Raw genomic sequence first — 8,554 nt, forward strand, 5'->3', positions numbered from 1 at the left:
TGAGTAGAAAAATGGGGTAGATTAGATGTGAGTATTTGTGAAGAATAAGCGAGGTGTTCAGTAGTCCACTTTCTAGGAAATCTGAAAAAACAGAAAAAGGTGAGCAAATTTCGTCCTTCAAAAGTCAGATAAATGTTTCCTCTTTCCTCCACGATTTCAAGAAATTTCGTGAAAGCTTTTTTTGTGACTAAAAAATTGAAAAGGATACTTCAGTAATGTTTGGGATATAGAGGTCTTGAAACAAACGTATCCCAAAATTTGGAAAGTCAGTATTTCCCCATTCTTTGATTTTTATAGCTCTAAATCTAGATAAGATGGTTGTTTGTGTATCTCTATATCTATCCCAAATTCGTATAGGCCTAAATGTATTTCAAGAATTATTCTTGAGTTATTTTGGAGTGTCATGAAATTCTTTTTAATCTTGTGATCTGGAAAAGTCAACGCGGTAACAAAATGTTTGAAAATGAATAATTAAATAAAGTAAGTATACCTAGACCTACTGATTTTTCATATTCCTTATTACCTACCTCTGAATTATTCATTAAAAGTTTTAGAGTGCCATAATGCGCTTGCCTTGCATGAATACAAAAAGCATCCTCTGAGCTCCTCTTCCCGCTTGAAATGTTCGAAAATTAATGAATTTTAACTTGGTATCCCTGAAAAATTGATAGAACAGCTCGTATTCGATTACTTTTTAATTAGCTATAGGTAACCAAGCTACTGAAGTTAGATATTAATAGTAACTTTTGGTTACGTTTTCTACAATTTTGGTTACTTGAGTTACTTTTTAAGAAAATTTTCAAAAATTTACCCAATATTAATAAGTAAATCTAGACACTTTTTTATTTTCCAATTTTGACTACAGTGTATTTTCAGCATTACGGTTACGTAGTCTTGCCTTTTGCTACGAGTAAAATTGTAAAATTCTACTTTTCTGTCAAGAATAGCAAAACATCTTACCTTCGGCTTCTCATCAAAATTTCCAAAAAGTTCTTGTTCCTTGCTATATATTGTCACTGTTTTCCGCAAAAAATTTCAAAAGATATTCATTTCCCCTCCCCTCTCCCAAAAAAATTGCTCGAAAGTTCGGTCTTTTGCTTAATTACTCGTAAATGCCAAAACGTCTTACTTTCTGACTAAAAAAGTGACCAAAAAAAGTCTCCCTTTTTCAACAAAGATTGCGAAACTTTTTGCTAAAATTTGCCACTCATACTTTCTGGTAAAAAATTATCAAAAATTCTCGATTTTTTGCAAAAATTTCAAAAAGTTTTACTTTTTTTCAAAAGTTGATCAAAAGTCCCAAAAATTACAAAGTAAAAAAAATTCACTTTTCGAAAAAAAAAATTGTGAAAAAATCGAATTTATTTGCCAATAATTCCTAAAACTTGCTAATTTTTGATAAAATAGTCAAATTTTTGCTATTAAATTAGGGGGGAAAAAATCATCTGAAAGCATTTTTTGGGTATTTGCCGGTAATTTCCAAAAAGCATCACATCCTGCTTTTTGTTAAAATTGTCAAAGCGTTGATTTTTGCCAGAAATTGTAAAAAATCTTCAAAATCACGATTTTTGAAATTGAAACCTCGCGTAATCTGATCCTATTTTATTTAGATTCTGTTTTGATGTGGAAATTTTTCCTTGTCACTTTCTAACTAAAAAATTGACCAAAAAATCTCATTTTCAACAAAAATTACGAAACTTTTTGCCAAAAATTGTCAAAAATTGTTCAAAAGTCTTGCTTAGTGCCAGAAATCTTAGATTTAACAAATTGCAAAAAAATGTAATTTCTTTGCCAATAATTCCTAAAAATTGACCATTTTTGATAAAATTGTCAAATTTTTGCTATTAAATTATTTAAAAAATTGTTCAAAAGCCTTGCTTAGGTATTTGTCAGAAATCACCCAAAAGCATCACTTCTTGGTCAATGAAGCCCAAAAAGTTCTGCTTTTTGCAAAAATTGTCTCAGTGTTGAAGTAGGTATATAATACGCAGACGAAATAACAAACTTTAAATTTATTATGTAATTAGGTACCTATACGTATCAAACAACGAATTATTGCTATACCGGCGGATTAACTTAGGTAATGTGTAATGTCAAAATACTAAGAAAATTTGTAAAGTTATGTGCATATCATCCGCGATTAAATTAGATTAATTATACCTCCACTATACAGGGTCTATGCCTTTTGAGTGTAGGTTCCATTGAACCATTTACCTTACTAACCTATTTTACTGTAGTGTTTGTTTGACTCTAAAATATAAAGCAAATCTCGAGAGAAAGGCTGAAAATGTGCAATATATATTATATAGTTGTTTGTTAAAGTGCTAATTTTAATGGTAGTAGGTATTTGTTTGACCCGAATGTTTAAAATAGGTCTTGTGAGAGTTGGTGAAACTCAAAATTGATTTTCTTAAATATGTGTGCATAATATTTTGTGATTGAATTTAATAAAATTACGAATACCTACCTATAATACTTAATTAATAAATACCTACTTATCTAAATATGCAAAGGTGAATTTGGTGATAAAAAATTACGTATAAACCTATGAAAAATAATCTCTGCCTGTATTCAGTTGTGATTGAATTATATTAGTACCCAGGGTCTATGCCTTTGACGTGAACACTCGGAAAACATTCTGTGTTGAATTGACGACGTTGCAAAATCGAAGAAATGTTGCCAGTGTCAATGGATAAACACTGAGAGCGACTGGATTAATTGGTGCTTGCGCCTCGCATAGAAGTATATAAACATCCTTACGAATGCTCTTGAACCAATACCATGGTGTAGAATATACGGCAAAGGATAAATCTGATGTCTGTGTGAATGTAAAATAATAAGTTACCTATAAGTTGCTGAGGCATCAGTAGTGCCAGTGTACTAATGATAGATAATTGATGGAAATTTACCATTTCTTCAAGTGTAGCTCCCACCCAACAGATGGTGTATACTTCTTGAATTACTGAGATGAAGATAGAGAGTTCTCTCACTCGCAGCATGAATGGAATACCCGGCTAAGGTATGTCCATGTCCACGTCAATCCGTGACAAGAAATTAATTATTTAATCAAGGGATTAATTGATTACAAGTATACTGACTCTAAATTAAATTTACTTATAATATATATGTATTTTTAGAACTTACCGACACAAAAATCAAAGCGTGGACAACTGCAAAGTATAATGTAACTGGGAGTATGATCCCGGCTGTGGCTTGTAAATAGCCTCGAAAAATTGAAATCAATCTGTAATAATGACCAGTTTGGTTAGTGATATAGAAACAGTATGTAGTTGAGTTACTAGTTATCCATTATTTATGTTTGGCATAAATTTCTGTTTGGGATGGGCATTTGGTTGAATTTGAGAAACTGAAAAACCATAGGAATTCAGGGTGGACAAATATGTGTCAATTTTGGGATTGGAGTTGATGGATTGTAAAGGTGCTTTTGTCAATCTAAAAATATTCCCACTGATAATAATCGATAAATTATATGTAGTTACTCGAATGGTATCTCTAGGTATGAAAAGAAATCACCTTTTAAGATTGTTTATATCTTGTATACATTGTTTCAATACATCCTTGAACTTCGGTTCCATACTTTTGTAATTGTCGATATTTATATCAACATTTTTGCTCAATGAATTCAATTCGTTGATGATGCGTTGAGTCTCATTATGACAAACAACAGTCCAGGGTATTGTCAAAATTCGAGAGGCTATGCAAATACTAAAAAAAATATTTGCGTGGCAAGTGGAAAAACTGGTAACCAATGAATAAAAACCGTGAGACGCGTAGTGTTCAAGTCCAGAATAAGGTATCAAGTAATACTTATCATTGTACACTTTTTCTTCCTCATAAAATAACATCATGTCCAGCGCAGTAAGTAATGTGTATGGTATAAGCGGTAACCAAAATCCCAACGCAACATTCGTCATAATTTGTTTTACATCGAGTTCGTTTTCAAATTTACTTGTTTTTTTCATCAATATTCGATCGACCATCAAAATCATTTGTTCTATTTCATTTCTGTATGAGAATAGGATTGCAGGTTTCACGAGTAATTCTTGTGCTGCCGCAATGGTTGAAAATCCAGTGTACATGAGTAGCAGAAGATCTCCAGTCTGTCTACCATAGATTAGGTATGTTATTATAGAAAATGCGATTTGTATAAATAGCGAGTAAGCGCTACAGAACCACACTAATTTCGTTTTCTTGTGTATTTTATCAGTATAATATATATTACCCGCAATGCAGTAAATTAAATAAAGCTGATTAGCTAAGGTCGTCTCGAACCCGAACATATTCTCTTTTCCGAGTGCTTGGAGAACTATTTTTCTAACATCTCTTATCACTTCCATGATGGGAAAATTTTCAATCACTGTATGTATGTAGATGTACTACTTAATGTTCTATTTAAAAACTGACTAACTAAGCAGCGACTGTCGACTAACTCCGAACTAGTATCTCAATAAAATGTGCACAATATGTATAATGTTTACAAGTAGGTTACTAAGAGTCTGCATGTTGAAGTGTATACAATAGGCGGTGTTCAATTATGCACTATCGAGTGATTAGGTAATAGGTACAGTATATTATTATATATTTTTGAAATAATTTATTAGGAAACCTATATATTGCCTACTTTGCAAACTAATGAGACTGCAGGACGACTTTGTTAAATTATACCTACACCTTGTTCGCTTCATTAAATAATTTATCGAGGATATTCTTCGCCAACTTTCGCTAACTTTCAGTTAGGTAATCTAGAAAATTAATTCTTTTACCGACCTACTTACATTATGCATTTTGACACTATTTTTGTTAATGATTTCCAAAACAAAGTGAAGGAAGTACCTACACGATTCAAAAAACACGACAGTTTCGTTTGCTCACCCACGAGACCGAGAGGTATCTCTTGAATAAGTTGTATTAGAGGTATACCTCTACCTATCTACTTATGTATTATTATAATCTACATATGAAGAGTGATATTCCAAAACTCGCTTTGCCGATTTTTATCAAAGTTGGGTTTTCACTGGTACCTGGTAGATGAAGTATTAACTCACATTCCTACATCATCAACCTACCAAAATGAGGTGTTAAACTCACCTAAATAGCCAATTCACTAAAAATTAAAAAAAAAATAATGTTCCAAAACGCGCTTTGTCCATTTTTATTGAAATTTTTGTCAGCAGTATTTAGTGGATGAAATGTATACCTATACTCCTACATCATAAATCCACCCAAATAAAGTGCTAAACTCGCCTTAAAAGCCAATTTACCCGTTTAAAGGAAAACTGTTTTTCCTCTCTCCTGAAAAGTTGTGAAAATGGACAAAGCGAGTTTTGGAATATCACTCTTCAATTAGGTATTTTGAAAATCATTGATTTTCAATTGCCATAGGGTCATTCCATGCCAAATCAGCGGATTTTTGCATGACCAGTCTTCGATATTTTTCAAAATCAGATAATGTTTAGAGGTCATCAAACGACGACAAATGAGTAATGACGCAAACTGGACATTTTTTCGATTTTTTTGGGGGGGGGAGCTATGGACCTTCAAAATTCTTCAAATTGGTCGAAAATGGAAAATTTCAGTTGGAAATTGCTCCGGGTGTACCTACATGGTATAGGATTTTGAACTTTTTTTCAAATTGTAGTAGGTATACTTTGAGAGGGTAATCGACGAATGATGTCAAAATCAGTGTTGCCACTTTCAAAAACCTGAAAAAATCTATTTAAAAACTTATAATTTAAATATAATCACGATTTCCGCGAGTAAAAATTCTGAAAAAATTCTCAGTTTTAGTCCTTTTCATGTAGAATAATATATCAAAAGATTGGACTGGCATTTTTTTCATTTTCAAGAAAAAAAAATACAAGTTTGGCACTTATTGCAAAAATACCATCAGAACCCTAAAAAAATGAAAATTTTTGCATTTTTGAGATATTTCACCAATGTGTAGATGTAGACGAACATTTGAAAAAATTTCTGTCCCTCGCAGTTTGTCAACGAATTGACGATGCATTTTCATGCTGAAATTTCCGTTGACAAGGCTACAGCCAGCCTCTTCAAATGAACCGATTTGCTTGAGATTTTGCACAGTAATAGCAATTATGATACAAATGACCCTTTTCTATGGTACAACGACAGAGGTTTTAAGGGGGTAAAGAAATTTTCAAATTAAGAAAAAGGAGGTCACAAATGGTTTTTTTTTTTTGAAAAATGGAATTATTATACTCGTATTTTGAAATATTACACTAATTTACATCACTGTTCAAAATTGGACTGATATCGGTTCAATACTTTTCTCTTGACACGAACATTTGTGATTTGAAAAATTGTCCCAAGAATGCTAATTTCGGGTCTTCCTGTCTACATTATTTTTCACCATAGAAAGCTTGTAGAAGTATCAAATTACAAGGAGCTCTTGTTGAGGTGAAGAACAGAAGTATTAAAAGTTCAGAATGATACGTTAATTTTCAATTATTTTGTTACAGGAAATTCTTCGTTCCATGCTTGAACACATCATCGGGTCAAGTGGAACAAAAGAAGTTAGTTCCAAAAAAAATCTAGAGCCCAAGTTTTTGGACCAAATTTGAAAAATGAGGAGTCACTTTGCAGCCAAATGATGGGACTACACAACAAAATATTTATGGGGTCTCAAAGTTGAAACAGGTAGTCTCAGTCAAGTAAAAATCGTTCCACTTGACCCGGTTTCACCACTAGTAAAAAGTTTTATGAAAATGGTGTTCTTTTCATTTGTTTAAAACGGTGGCAAAATTTTTTCAATGTGTATCACTTGCAAAATCATTGCCAAAAAATGGTATTTCTCGAAAATTCACTGACAAATTAGAGGGAGGGGGGATTTTTCACATGTACATCTATATATTGGTGAAATACTTATTTCAAAAATGCTAACATAAAATATTCATTTTTTAGGTTTCTGCTTTTGTTTAAAACAGCAGTGACATTTTTTCAATAGGTATATTGTTTCATTCTTAAAATTATAGCACGAAAAATGGCATTTCTCGTCCATTCGTTGACAAATTGCGTGGGAGGGAAACTTTTTTCATAAGTGCGAAACTTGTACATATTTTTAGTGTGCGTAGCACACTATTGGTTTCGCTTTGAGAAATGAAATTTCATTATACATGAATGTTCTCTCAAACTATCCAACCGTTTTTTGTACCTATTGGACACCATTTGAGAATCATTAAGGCGGAGGGAATAGATTAATTTTCATTCAATTCGGATGGGTAATTGCTGAGTAATTGCAATTTTAGTTCATTATTTTAATGCATTAAATCCTAAAAAAGGGAAAAGGGGACTTGTAGAACACCTGCCGCTCATTGTACCCTGCTATACCCCCAGTCTATTCCATCACCAGCTGTGTTTCATTGTACCCTGTTACACCCCCGGTCTGTTAGCTGTAAATTCCAAGTGGGCGTGGTTTGGTGGGGCGTTTACCAAACAAATATATTATTTTAATGCCTTAACCCTCGTAGCAAAGTTGTGGCTGAGTGGTTAGGGCATGTAGGTAGGAATAGGAAATTTAGGGACCCAGGTTCGAATCCCCGTGAGGTAAGTAGGTAGGTGATGGACTTTTTGTATGAAAATTGGATAGGTAAATGCTTTGGAGTTACTATGTATGTAGTTAGTACATGGTAATGGGGCAAAAATGATGCTGAAACTGAGTTATGAATTATGATACATATCATTTTCTAACTAAAAATTCATTTCATTAATTTTTTGTCTACCTATAGCCATAAGTATAAAGTAAGAATTACCTTGACATGAATAATTTTTAACTTTTTACTTATAATTTAAAAATTACTTCAAAATGAGTAATTAAACTAATTTTTGTACAATTGAAACATGTAATTTTTATTATCATGATTTAGTAAAAATTATTAAAACAAAATGATTTTTACTATTGGTACCTATAGCAAAATTTATTAAAATGATAAGTTTTACTATACGATTACAGTAAAAATTATTGAATGGGATCTGGTACTTAATTGTGCTAAATACCAGTATTTAGTTAAATTTTTTTGTAAAAATTACCCATATTTTTTTCGTGTAATTTAGAGGCAATGCAAATTCTTAACATATTTTATAAGATTTAATTCTTAATTTAGAATAAAAAGCAAGTTCTGAAAATTGGTTTGAAAATTTATAAATTTGAAGACAATGGAAATTCTAAAAAAAAATAATATGAAAATTTGTATTTAGAGACGCTGAGAATTCCAAAAATTGATTAAAAGTTCTGTAAGTTGCAGATAATGTGAACTTGAAAATTATATGAAATAGGTATTGTAATATTTATGAAGAAGATGAGAATTCTGAAAAATTGGAGGCAATGTGAATTCCAAAAATTGAGTAAACGTTTTAGGTACAATTTGTGGACAATATGAACTTGAAAATTGAATTTGAAATTTTTTAATTTAAAGACAATAAGAATTCTGAAAAATTATTCAAAATTTGACTATTTAGAGGCAATGTGAATTCTAAAAATTGATTGCAAAGGGTACCCCCCGATAAGATAGGCAAA

At 31.7% G+C, this 8,554-nt stretch overlaps 1 long non-coding RNA gene across 2 annotated transcripts; it reads right to left on the reverse strand.

Annotated features, from left to right (window-relative positions):
* Positions 1–1,994: 1,994 nt before the first annotated feature.
* LOC135840325 (uncharacterized) lies at positions 1,995–7,815 on the reverse strand. Of its 2 annotated transcripts, XR_010557726.1 has the most exons (5): positions 4,244–7,815; positions 3,535–4,125; positions 3,145–3,244; positions 2,910–3,014; positions 1,995–2,818 (listed from the first exon to the last, which is right to left on the reverse strand). It is a non-coding gene; the product is annotated as an uncharacterized LOC135840325 (long non-coding RNA). The 2 variants fall into 2 exon arrangements; XR_010557725.1 differs by having other exon boundaries at positions 3,535–7,810.
* Between the last annotated feature and the right edge of the window lie 739 nt (positions 7,816–8,554).

This window comes from Planococcus citri, chromosome 3, assembly GCF_950023065.1.
Source record: "Planococcus citri chromosome 3, ihPlaCitr1.1, whole genome shotgun sequence".
In the NCBI taxonomy this organism is placed as follows: Eukaryota; Metazoa; Arthropoda; class Insecta; order Hemiptera; family Pseudococcidae; genus Planococcus; species Planococcus citri.